A 13,938-nucleotide genomic window follows, 5' to 3' on the forward strand; every position below is an offset into this window, starting at 1 on the left:
GACACTGAACCCAATTTTTTTTTCGTGATTCAGATAGAGCATGAAATTTTAATCAACTTTCTAATTTACTCCTATTATCAAATTGTCTTCATTCTCTTGGTATCTTTATTTGAAATGCAAAAATACAAGTTTAGATGCTGGCCCATTTTTGGTGAACAACCTGGGTTGTTCTTGCTGATTGGTGGATAAATTCATCCACCAATAAAAAAATGCTGTCCAAAGTTCTGAACTAATAAAAAAGCTTAGATGCCTTTTTTCAAATAAAGATAGCAAGAGAACAAAGAAAAAATTATAATAGGAGTAAATTAGAAAGTTGCTTAAAATTGCATGCTCTATCTGAATCATGAAAGAAAAAATTTGGGTTCAGTGTCCCTTTAACATTGCACAAGCAGTTCACCAAAACTGCTTGTGCAATGCCGTCCGCTGCAGATTCGCGGCCAATCAGCCTCTAGCAGGGGGTGTCAATCAGCCTGATCGTATAGGATCGGGCGCATTGCAGACCGCAGCCTCAGAGGCAGCGGACTAGTTATGGAGCAGCGGTCTTAAGACCGCTGCTTCATAACTGCTGTTTCCGGCGAGCCTGAAGGCTCGCATGGAAACAGGGGCATCAAGCTCCATTCAGAGCTTGATAATTTGGCCCCGTAGAATGTGATTTATTAACTGAGAACACTGCTCAATGTTCCTAATAATTAACTATTTTTATTGGAAGATCACTCTACAGATGGAAAAAGTGGAAAATATTAACGTTGTTATTTCTGTCTTTACATCAAAATAGATTCATTAAAAATGAAAGAAATTAAGGCATTCATGAAAAATGGTCAAAACACCCACAACATATGTTTGGTTTCTTTTTATTTATTTTTTTGTCTTGTTAAATGTCATGTCATGCTTGAATGAAAACTAAAGTACTTTTCCAATACATGATGAATATGAGATCAGAATATGAGCAGTATAATTGTCCTCTACACACGTAACCATAATATCACAAGGTTTCACATGACAATACAGAAGGGATATCTAAGCCAGCAACATTCTTCTCCAAGAAAAAATATGTATGAGAGATTGCTGTCACAGTTATTCCCTTCTACTACCACCAGCACGCACACAGTTTGACATATTCTGGAATAATTCCTAACAAAGTAAACAGTATGAGTTTATTGAGGGATAGTTACCCTGCTGATGGAAATAACTCTAAGGAAGCCAGAGAAAAAAACCCAGTAGGTAAGCCAGCTAAGCATGTGGTTATCTGGACAAGCAAAACGTCCTTGATTGCATGTTTCCAATCCCTGTTGCTAAAAGTGTATGTTGCTGTATAATAAAAGGAACGTTTTATGTAGAGAAAAAAAAAATCACTTCTTGTGGTTTTTTTTTATAGATGTAACTTTTCAACTTGTACAAAGATAAAAAAAAGATGTCTGTACTTACAGTATTATATTGCTTGACATGGGGAAGTTTAATAATAGGTTGTAGGGGATGCCTGGATCTTGTAATTGTGCACAGTGCTACCAATTAATACCATATTGCTGGCATAGGGGAAAGAACTTTTTTGTTCCATACTTGAACCATGCACTCAGGTTAACTAGCTTCCACGTGGCTATGCATCTCAGCATACCTGATATTCTTTAGGACTGGCATCCTAGAAACAGTTAGATACATTCCTTCGGGGGCGGTGAGTATGCTGTGTGCTGTAGGTGTAAAAGAGGCTAGTTGGGTAGGAACTGTCTTGATGTATATTTACTTTAACACATAGTCAACGGGACAGTAAGATTGATAAGTTACTCAGATAATTAAGACCACTCTGTATTATTACATATTCCTATATAGGCGCATATCGATAGTTGTAGTTCCTTGTGTAAATAGCGACTCACAATAGACTTGCCCAGAAGTCTTGAAGGCTTGTGTATCTCTCTTCCTGGGTGACAGCAAAAGTATGTTTATAAGGTTATGAGTGACTAATATGCTAACCCCTAAGCTGTTTTTCATGGAATATGCACTGAATACTTTATGTACCAATCTGCTGCTATCAAGAGAGAGTTTCCCTTCTGTTCCTGCTGAACTCTTATATAACTCACTAGTATATCATATCTGAAGAAGTTTTCAGCGAATCTGCCCTATTTCACTCACTCAAATTCCCTTCAAGTTTGCGAATATACACATTCATAAACCTAGTGTAGTAATGATTAAGTGATTTATTCCCTGTTTTATTCCTCCATCCCTGATTTGGCAGAGTTACGTAGTCTCTGCCCTGTCCAAAGAGTCTTAAGCGCTCTTTGGATCTTAACAAAAATAATATAGTTGTATTTACATAAATATTCTTCTCTGCATATAGTTTGTCAGTTATTGTATTCTTATTTCACTTAACCTTTATCCTGAAGATGCTTTCAAAATGAGACTTTTTTTTTTAACTATTCAGTTTCCTTAATGTTGTATGAGATATCACTGTTTTTTCTTAAAGAGTTAATGATGTGTCCTCAACTATACCCTGTTTTAAGATCCCTTGGGCGGATCTCTGTAGCATTGATGACACTATGTAGACTAAGTAATAAAATGAGGCATAAGGATGAAGGGTAGTATTTCGACCCGACTAGGCACATTGGATTTCCTATTATCTGGTATTTTGAAATATGTAATCAATGTTTCTTGCATTATTGTACTTGTGATGTTGCCCTTCAATGTGTAACCTTTTTGTGAATGTTTTGACTGCCTCAATAAAAATATTAAAAAAAAAAAGGCCTTGGAAGTGAGGAGGTTATGTGGGACTAGCTGCTCTGCTCTTTATTACAAGCTGTCGATTGTGATTTACAGCCTTTAGGGCACTTTGACAACAATGTTTGTAGACTGTAAGGCTATTGCTATAAATGAAGAGCTTGATTACTAAACGTTAACTAGCAAAATAAAAATGTGTATGTGTGTAAACCACTCACATGGCATATTTGTCTGTATATATATATATTTCTTTCATGTAATTAGCAAGAGTCCATGAGCTAGTGACGTATGGGATATACATTCCTACCAGGAGGGGCAAAGTTTCCCAAACCTCAAAATGCCTATAAATACACCCCTCACCACACCCACAATTCAGTTTTACAAACTTTGCCTCCGATGGAGGTGGTGAAGTAAGTTTGTGCTAGATTCTACGTTGATATGCGCTCCGCAGCAAGTTGGAGCCCGGTTTTCCTCTCAGCGTGCAGTGAATGTCAGAGGGATGTGAGGAGAGTATTGCCTATTTGAATGCAGTGATCTCCTTCTACGGGGTCTATTTCATAGGTTCTCTGTTATCGGTCGTAGAGATTCATCTCTTACCTCCCTTTTCAGATCGACGATATACTCTTATATATACCATTACCTCTGCTGATTCTCGTTTCAGTACTGGTTTGGCTTTCTACAAACATGTAGATGAGTGTCCTGGGGTAAGTAAATCTTATTTTCTGTGACACTCTAAGCCAGAGCTTTCCAAACTTTTCATGTTGGTGACACACTTTTTAGACCTACATCATTTCGCGACACGGTAATTAATTCAGTTGTATTAGCAAAAAGGATGTTAAACTAACTTGTTTTAAAATATACGGACACATACATAAATTATATAATAATATGTATTTACAAGTAACAGTATGTATGTGCAAGAATTAAAAAAAAGTTTAATAACACCAATAGCTACTTACTATTTTAATGGGATGTATGAGGTTGATGGGATGAACACAATTTCTGAATATTTGGTGGAATATTAGATAAAGACAATCACATTTCATCATCAAGCATTTTTAAGCTTCCACTTCCTATCCATATATCAAGAGCAGGAACAGCAATGCACTACTGGGAGTTAGCTGCAAAAAAAACCTCTGACTTCAGCTCAGCGTTTAAACTGCCGCCCTTAGAGCTCCGTGAGCCCTACTGACTACTGCCCGCGCTGCAAACACACTGCTGTCCCACTCACTGACTACACATGCAGTCACAAGCCAATTAAGGAGACTACACGTGCAGTCAGGAGCCAATGTGCCGCCAAAGCCGCCAATGGGAATAGTTTCAGTTCCCACTGAGCTGTGTTAATTGGTTAAGATGATCTGTGACCCACTAGGTATCAATCGTGTCAACCATGTGATATGCATAGCAGGCGGAAAGTCAGAAACCAAAAAAAAAATAAAAAATTAAATTTAAAAAATATTGTGCTGAAGCAGGGACACACCTACACACTGCTGCCGACACACTAGTGTGTCCCGACACACAGTTTGGAAAGCACTGCTCTAAGCTATGGTTGGGCACTTTGTTTATAAAGTTCTAAATATATGTATTCAAACATTTATTTGCCTTGACTCAGAATGTTCAACTTTCCTTATTTTTCAGACAGTCAGTTTCATATTTGGGATTATGCATTTCAATTATTCTTTTTTTCTTACCTTCAAAAATTTGACTCTTTTTTCCCTGTGGGCTGTTAGGCTCGCGGGGGCTGAAAATGCTTCATTTTATTGCGTCATTCTTGGCGCGGACTTTTTTGGCGCAAAAATTCTTTTCCTTTTCCGGCGTCATACGTGTCGCCGGAAGTTGCGTCATTTTTTGACGTTATTTTGCGACAAAAATGTCGGCGTTTCGGATGTGGCGTCATTTTTGGCGCCAAAAGCATTTAGGCGCCAAATAATGTGGGCGTCTTATTTGGCGCTAAAAAATATGGGCGTCGCTTTTGTCTCCACATTATTTAAGTCTCATTTTTTATTGCTTCTGGTTGCTAGAAGCTTGTTCTTTGGCATTTTTTCCCATTCCTGAAACTGTCATTTAAGGAATTTGATAAATTTTGCTTTATATGTTGTTTTTTCTCTTACATATTGCAAGATGTCTCACGTTGCATCTGAGTCAGAAGATACTACAGGAAAATCACTGTCTAGTGCTGGATCTACCAAAGCTAAGTGTATCTGCTGTAAACTTTTGGTAGCTATTCCTCCGGCTGTTGTTTGTATTAATTGTCATGACAAACTTGTTAATGCAGATAATATTTCCTTTAGTAAAGTACCATTGTCTGTTGCAGTTCCTTCAACATCTAAGGTGCAGAATGTTCCTGATAACATAAGAGATTTTGTTTCTGAATCCATCAAGAAGGCTATGTCTGTTATTTCTCCTTCTAGTAAACGTAAAAAATCTTTTAAAACTTCTCTCCCTACAGATGAATTTTTAAATGAACATCATCATTCTGATTCTGATGACTCTTCTGGTTCAGAGGATTCTGTTTCAGAGATTGATGCTGATAAATCTTCATATTTATTTAAAATGGAATTTATTCGTTCTTTACTTAAAGAAGTATTAATTGCTTTAGAAATAGAGGATTCTGGTCCTCTTGATACTAATTCGAAACGTTTAGATAAGGTATTTAAATCTCCTGTGGTTATTCCAGAAGTTTTTCCTGTTCCTAATGCTATTTCTGCAGTAATTTCCAAAGAATGGGATAAATTGGGTAATTCATTTACTCCTTCTAAACGTTTTAAGCAATTATATCCTGTACCGTCTGACAGGTTAGAATTTTGGGACAAAATCCCTAAAGTTGATGGGGCTATTTCTACCCTTGCTAAACGTACTACCATTCCTACGTCAGATGGTACTTCGTTTAAAGATCCTTTAGATAGGAAAATTGAATCCTTTCTAAGAAAAGCTTATCTGTGTTCAGGTAATCTTCTTAGACCTGCTATATCATTGGCTGATGTTGCTGCAGCTTCAACTTTTTGGTTGGAAACTTTAGCGCAACAAGTAACAAATCATGATTCTCATGATATTATTATTCTTCTTCAGCATGCTAATAATTTTATCTGTGATGCCATTTTTGATATTATCAGAGTTGATGTCAGGTTTATGTCTCTAGCTATTTTAGCTAGAAGAGCTTTATGGCTTAAGACTTGGAATGCTGATATGGCTTCTAAATCAACTCTACTTTCCATTTCTTTCCAGGGTAACAAATTATTTGGTTCTCAGTTGGATTCTATTATCTCAACTGTTACTGGTGGGAAAGGAACTTTTTTACCACAGGATAAAAAATCTAAAGGTAAAAACAGGGCTAATAATCGTTTTCGTTCCTTTCGTTTCAACAAAGAACAAAAGCCTGATCCTTCATCCTCAGGAGCAGTTTCAGTTTGGAAACCATCTCCAGTCTGGAATAAATCCAAGCCTGCTAGAAAGGCAAAGCCTGCTTCTAAGTCCACATGAAGGTGCGGCCCTCATTCCAGCTCAGCTGGTAGGGGGCAGGTTACGTTTTTTCAAAGAAATTTGGATCAATTCTGTTCACAATCTTTGGATTCAGAACATTGTTTCAGAAGGGTACAGAATTGGTTTCAAGATGAGACCTCCTGCAAAGAGATTTTTTCTTTCCCATGTCCCAGTAAATCCAGTGAAAGCTCAAGCATTTCTGAATTGTGTTTCAGATCTAGAGTTGGCTGGAGTAATTATGCCAGTTCCAGTTCCGGAACAGGGGATGGGGTTTTATTCAAATCTCTTCATTGTACCAAAGAAGGAGAATTCCTTCAGACCAGTTCTGGATCTAAAAATATTGAATCGTTATGTAAGGATACCAACGTTCAAGATGGTAACTGTAAGGACTATCTTGCCTTTTGTTCAGCAAGGGAATTATATGTCCACAATAGATTTACAGGATGCATATCTGCATATTCCGATTCATCCAGATCATTATCAGTTCCTGAGATTCTCTTTTCTGGACAAGCATTACCAGTTTGTGGCTCTACCGTTTGGCCTAGCTACAGCTCCAAGAATTTTTTCAAAGGTTCTCGGTGCCCTTCTGTCTGTAATCAGAGAACAGGGTATTGTGGTATTTCCTTATTTGGACGATATCTTGGTACTTGCTCAGTCTTTACATTTAGCAGAATTTCATACGAATCGACTTGTGTTGTTTCTTCAAGATCATGGTTGGAGGATCAATTTACCAAAAAGTTCTTTGATTCCTCAAACAAGGGTAACCTTTCTGGGTTTCCAGATAGATTCAGTGTCCATGACTCTGTCTTTAACAGACAAGAGACGTCTAAAATTGATTGCAGCTTGTCGAAACCTTCAGTCACAATCATTCCCTTCGGTAGCCTTATGCATGGAAATTCTAGGTCTTATGACTGCTGCATCGGACGCGATCCCCTTTGCTCGTTTTCACATGCGACCTCTTCAGCTCTGTATGCTGAATCAATGGTGCAAGGATTACACAAAGATATCTCAATTAATATCTTTAAAACCGATTGTACGACACTCTCTAACGTGGTGGACAGATCACCATCGTTTAATTCAGGGGGCTTCTTTTGTGCTTCCGACCTGGACTGTAATTTCAACAGATGCAAGTCTCACAGGTTGGGGAGCTGTGTGGGGATCTCTGACGGCACAAGGAGTTTGGGAATCTCAGGAGGTGAGATTACCGATCAATATTTTGGAACTCCGTGCAATTTTCAGAGCTCTTCAGTTTTGGCCTCTTCTGAAGAGAGAATCATTCATTTGTTTTCAGACAGACAATGTCACAACTGTGGCATACATCAATCATCAAGGAGGGACTCACAGTCCTCTGGCTATGAAAGAAGTATCTCGAATTTTGGTTTGGGCGGAATCCAGCTCTTGTCTAATCTCTGCGGTTCATATCCCAGGTATAGACAATTGGGAAGCGGATTATCTCAGTCACCAAACGTTGCATCCGGGCGAATGGTCTCTTCACCCAGAGGTATTTCTTCAGATTGTTCAAATGTGGGAACTTCCAGAAATAGATTTGATGGCGTCTCATCTAAACAAGAAACTTCCCAGGTATCTGTCCAGATCCCAGGATCCTCAGGCGGAGGCAGTGGATGCATTATCACTTCCTTGGAAGTATCATCCTGCCTATATCTTTCCGCCTCTAGTTCTTCTTCCAAGAGTAATCTCCAAGATTCTGAAGGAATGCTCGTTTGTTCTGCTGGTAGCTCCGGCGTGGCCTCACAGGTTTTGGTATGCGGATCTTGTCCGGATGGCCTCTTGCCAACCGTGGACTCTTCCTTTAAGACCAGACCTTCTGTCTCAAGGTCCTTTTTTCCATCAGGATCTGAAATCCTTAAATTTAAAGGTATGGAGATTGAACGCTTGATTCTTGGTCAAAGAGGTTTCTCTGACTCTGTGATTAATACTATGTTACAGGCTCGTAAATCTGTATCTAGAGAGATATATTATAGAGTCTGGAAGACTTATATTTCTTGGTGTCTTTCTCATCATTTTTCTTGGCATTCTTTTAGAATACCGAGAATATTACAGTTTCTTCAGGATGGTTTAGATAAGGGTTTGTCCGCAAGTTCCTTGAAAGGACAAATCTCTGCTCTTTCTGTTCTTTTTCACAGAAAGATTGCTATTCTTCCTGATATTCATTGTTTTGTACAAGCTTTGGTTCGTATAAAGCCTGTCATTAAGTCAATTTCTCCTCCTTGGAGTTTGAATTTGGTTCTGGGGGCTCTTCAAGCTCCTCCATTTGAACCTATGCATTCATTGGACATTAAATTACTTTCTTGGAAAGTTTTGTTCCTTTTGGCCATCTCTTCTGCCAGAAGAGTTTCTGAATTATCTGCTCTTTCTTGTGAGTCTCCCTTTCTGATTTTTCATCAGGATAAGGCGGTGTTGCGAACTTCTTTTGAATTTTTACCTAAAGTTGTGAATTCCAACAACATTAGTAGAGAAATTGTGGTTCCTTCATTATGTCCTAATCCTAAGAATTCTAAGGAGAAATCGTTGCATTCTTTGGATGTTGTTAGAGCTTTGAAATATTATGTTGAAGCTACTAAATCTTTCCGAAAGACTTCTAGTCTATTTGTTATCTTTTCCGGTTCTAGAAAAGGCCAGAAAGCTTCTGCCATTTCTTTGGCATCTTGGTTGAAATCTTTAATTCATCTTGCCTATGTTGAGTCGGGTAAAACTCCGCCTCAGAGGATTACAGCTCATTCTACTAGGTCAGTTTCTACTTCCTGGGCGTTTAGGAATGAAGCTTCGGTTGATCAGATTTGCAAAGCAGCAACTTGGTCCTCTTTGCATACTTTTACTAAATTCTACCATTTTGATGTATTTTCTTCTTCTGAAGCAGTTTTTGGTAGAAAAGTACTTCAGGCAGCGGTTTCAGTTTGAATCTTCTGCTTATGTTTTTCATTAAACTTTATTTTGGGTGTGGATTATTTTCAGCAGGAATTGGCTGTCTTTATTTTATCCCTCCCTCTCTAGTGACTCTTGTGTGGAAAGATCCACATCTTGGGTAATCATTATCCCATACGTCACTAGCTCATGGACTCTTGCTAATTACATGAAAGAAAACATAATTTATGTAAGAACTTACCTGATAAATTCATTTCTTTCATATTAGCAAGAGTCCATGAGGCCCGCCCTTTTTTTGTGGTGGTTATGATTTTGTATAAAGCACAATTATTCCAATTCCTTATTTTATATGCTTTCGCACTTTTTTATCACCCCACTTCTTGGCTATTCGTTAAACTGAATTGTGGGTGTGGTGGGGGCTGTATTTATAGGCATTTTGAGGTTTGGGAAACTTTGCCCCTCCTGGTAGGAATGTATATCCCATACGTCACTAGCTCATGGACTCTTGCTAATATGAAAGAAATGAATTTATCAGGTAAGTTCTTACATAAATTATGTTATATATATATATATATATATATATATATATATACAGTATATACATACACATCACATTAAAAATGGTTCATCTGTTCTTTTGTCAAGTGAGTGTGAATTTTCTGGATTATTTACTATAGATCTATATACAAATACCACTGTCTGGGTCCTAAAAGTAGAGCTCCTAAATATTCTTACTGCCTTCTAATTTTAAACACATTTGTTGGATTACATATAATCTACAACATTCCATTTTTTCCTTTGAGAGCAAAATCATATCCTATACTATAAAAGTCCAAGTGTGTTTGTCCGAAGCTGTCATGCGTAGTAGAGATAGCACGAGGACAAACACACCTGGCCTTAGATTCCCTACCTGATCTGCCGAGTGCCGCGAGAAGAAGTGGGCGTGGCGAAGCGTGCGTGGGGGTGTGGCCGAGCATGAAGGGGGCGTGGTCTATCACGGGTGGCCGTGAAGGGGCGGGGTCTAGCGTGAAGGCCCATGAAGGGGCGGGGCCAAGGGCAGGGCCATGAAAGGCCATGGAGAGAGCTCAAATAGCTCAAAAGAGGGGAGAGAGAGATAAAGAGGGGGGAGAGAGAGAGGGGAGAGAGAGAGAAAGGGGAGAGAGAAAGAGGGGAGATGTGGAGAGAGAGAGAGGGGAGAGAAAGAGGGGAGGGGGGGAGAGAGAGAGAGGGGAGAGGGGGGGAGATAGAGAGGGGGAGATAGAGAGGGGAGAGGGGGGAGATAGAGAGGGGAGAGATAGAGAGGGGGGAGAGAGAGAGGGGGGAGAGAGAGAGAGAGAGAGGGGGGGGAGAGAGAGAGACAGAGGGGGGAGATAGAGAGAGGGGAGAGAGAGGGGGAGGGGAGAGAGAGAGGAGAGAGAGAGAGAGAGAGGGGAGAGAGAAGGGAGATGTGGGGATAGAGAGAGAGGGGGGGGAGAGAAAGAGAGAGAGAGAGGGGGGGGAGAGAAAGAGAGAGAGAGAGGGGAGAGAGAGAGGGGAGAGAGAGAGAGAGGGGGGGAGAGAGAGAGGGGGGGGGGAGAGAGAGAGGGGAGAGAGGGAGAGGGGAGAGAGAGAGAGGGGAGAGAGAGAGAGGGGGGAGAGAGAGGGGAGAGACAGAGAGAGGGGAGATGGAGAGAGAGAGAGGGGAGAGAGAGAGGGGGGAGATGGAGAGAGAGAGAGGGGGGAGATAGAGAGAGAGAGGGGAGATAGAGAGGGAGAGATAGAGAGGGAGAGAGAGAGAGGGCGAAAAAGTGGGTGGGAGAGAGAGAGTGCAAAAGAGAGGGGGAAGAGAGAGCGCAAAAGGGAGGGGGGAGAGAGAGCTCAAAAGAGAGGGGGAGAGAGAGCGCAAAAGAGAGGGGGAAGAGAGAGCGCAAAAGAGAGGGGGGAGAGAGAGAAAGCAAAAGAGAGTGGGAGGGAGAGAACGCAAGGGGTGGGACCACTGTACTGCAAAAAATGGCCCGTGTGAACGGGCTTTAGGACTAGTTATATTTATATTTCAGAAGAAAATACATCTGTGTGTATTTGTACCAAAAATATCACAAGATTTTTGTGATGTGGTGGAAAAAAGACCTACATTTTATATTTTCTTCCACTGGCTGCAAAGGTTGTTGATGAGCTTGAATGCTGCTAGTTTTAATATTGCTATTGTTTACCCAAAACTGTGTTTAACTCCAACAAAATGTTAAGCACATAGTCAAAGTCATCTCCAGAAAAGCAATACACTAAAGGCTTGTCAGTAAACATGTCCTATGAGCCCATCTGGGTCTGCACAGATGTGTATTGCTGTCTCAGAACTGACATTGACTATGTGTTTAACTCTTTTGCAAGAGGCTAACACATTTCTGTGCAAGCACTAGTGCAATAATAAAATGCCCTAGCAAACTGTCACATTTTATGTCTCTTTAAATAGGGTTTTCTTTAGAATATTTTGCATTAAAAGTTTAACATGATTTGTTTTTGTTATACATAATAGAAATTGTATGGCCATTTGAGTTAAGTGAATATTGATTTTTGGTGTAGCTTCCATTGCAACAAATATTGCAATTGGTGTGTGTATTTGTGTATCTCCATAAAAGGGAAAATGTAATTACCTTAAGCTTTAATGTTTTACATCTAATATTTCTTTTTAGTTGTCCTAAATAATAATAAAAAAAAGTCCTCATTTTTTTTCCACTTTTTTGCGGGGTGGGGGGGTGCTTCAGGTTTTTGTGCCTACAGGCACCTGAGATGTAAATCCGGCCCTGCCGTGCACAAATTGGTGGAAGAGATGGAGGGCAGGTGGTAGAAGGTAGAATCCTTTACTGTGCATCATAATAGGATTATTTTAAGGGCAAACCATGGCAAATTAGAGCTTGGGAAAGAGAATTGGGGTTGACAATCTCTGCTAAAGACTTAGAAAAGGCCTTCATTTCTACAAGAAAGTCAGTCCATTGCAGTACTTTAGTGTCCGAGAAATTTCCCCCTGTCTAACTTCGGTAAACATAATCCATGGCTCCCATACGTTAAGAAAATAATCTTTAGACTTGTGCATGGCCGAAAAATTAGTTTCGGTTTGGTTCAGATCGATTCGGATGTTTTCGAATTTTGGTTCGGATCGATTCGAATTCGAAAAAATTCAAATTAATTTGTTTCGGATTCGTTTTGGATTCATTCAGATTCAAATAAATTCGGCTGGATTTGGTTCGGTTCGATTCGGAATTTCGGTATGTGTTAGGGGGGATGTGCTGTGTATTAGACTAGTATTATGTACTGTATATTAGGTGTAACCCATAGCAGAGTTATATAACCTAATACACTTTACAATACTAGTGTAATCCATGTCCATCCGAATGTAACAAATAAATCCGAACTAATTTGAATTTATTCAGTAGATTCGGTACTACCGTAATTTGGAAATTTGAATCGATCCGAATCTCCGAATTTAACAAATTCGTCCGAATTTCGATTCAGAATGAATCGAAACACACATGTCTAATAATCTTTAGTGGATAGTAGGTCAGCCAGAGAACTACTCAGTTGATATATGTAATCTATCCTGTTACTCTAAAGCTAGGGGTTCTGTTTTCCAGAATCTGGCGATGCAAATTCTATTTGCTGTGCAAACTAAAGGGATACTGAACCCAAATTTTTTTATTTCATGATTCAGATAGAGCATGCAATTTTAAGCAACTTTCTAATTTACTTCTATTATCAAGTTTTCTTCGTTCTCATTGTCTAGGGCGGATGCTGTTCAGGAGTCTTCTGACAATGTTCAAGATATCCCACAGCTTTCTCCTCAAATGTCCCAAAATTTATCGTCCACACATCCAGTGCCCTGCACTTCCTCTCTTACTCCACCTGGAGTTACGTTGCAAGACATCGCTTCCCTCATGTCCTCTGCGGTTTCTGATGCGTTGTCTGCTTTTCCCATGCTGCAGGGAAAGCACAAGAGGAAATGTAGTCAATCAGTAAGTAAGGTTGCTGACACAGTCGTTTTTCTCACCAAATGGACTTTCTAAAGATACTATTATTTTCATCATATCTTATAATTTACTATAAAAAATTGTTATAAAATATGATGAAAAAATTGAAAAAAACACACTTTTTCTAACTTTGACCCCCAAAATCTGTTATACATCTACAACCACCAAAAAAATAACCATGCTAAATAGTTTCAAAATTTTGTCCTGAGTTTAGAAATACCCAATGTTTACATGTTCTTTGCTTTTTTTTAAAAAAAATTATAGGGCAATAACCCTCTTGAAAAAGTCTGGTTGATACCAGAGGAAACGCATTGAGGTAAACGTGTTTCTTTACTGATGCAAGCTGTATACAAGTCTCCCTGCTGGTTGGTACTCCAGAGCTATTACGGCAAACTGCAAAGACGGACTCTTGCTTGCTGAGGAAAAACACATGGTGATATAATCACACACTGCTTTTTACATTTTAACTTTTTGTACGTGTATTTCTATGTATTGCGCTACTTTAAGTGCACAGTAAAACTTTTACCCTTAGAGTGGCTCTTTTGTGCTCTTGTCTTCTTTCATTTTTTGGTGTATATTTTAACATGTTCTATGATATTTTTATATTCATTCAATTTTATGCATTTCATAACAAACGCTAAGAAATTATAAGATGCACTCTTGCATGATTTCTCCCCTGTATCAGACTCACAGTGCTTGTATATTCATAGCTTGGGCTGTATAGATTGATGGAGCTGACTTAGGACTGTGCTGTGATTGAGTTAGCTACTCATAGACTGATCATCAAGAGTATGGAACCTTTTCTTTTTTGACTGTGCACAAGTTACATATATTTGGTGTGTCACTTGTTGAGATGTCATATTGTAATATA

Source organism: Bombina bombina, chromosome 5, assembly GCF_027579735.1.
Source record: "Bombina bombina isolate aBomBom1 chromosome 5, aBomBom1.pri, whole genome shotgun sequence".
NCBI lineage: Eukaryota > Metazoa > Chordata > Amphibia > Anura > Bombinatoridae > Bombina > Bombina bombina.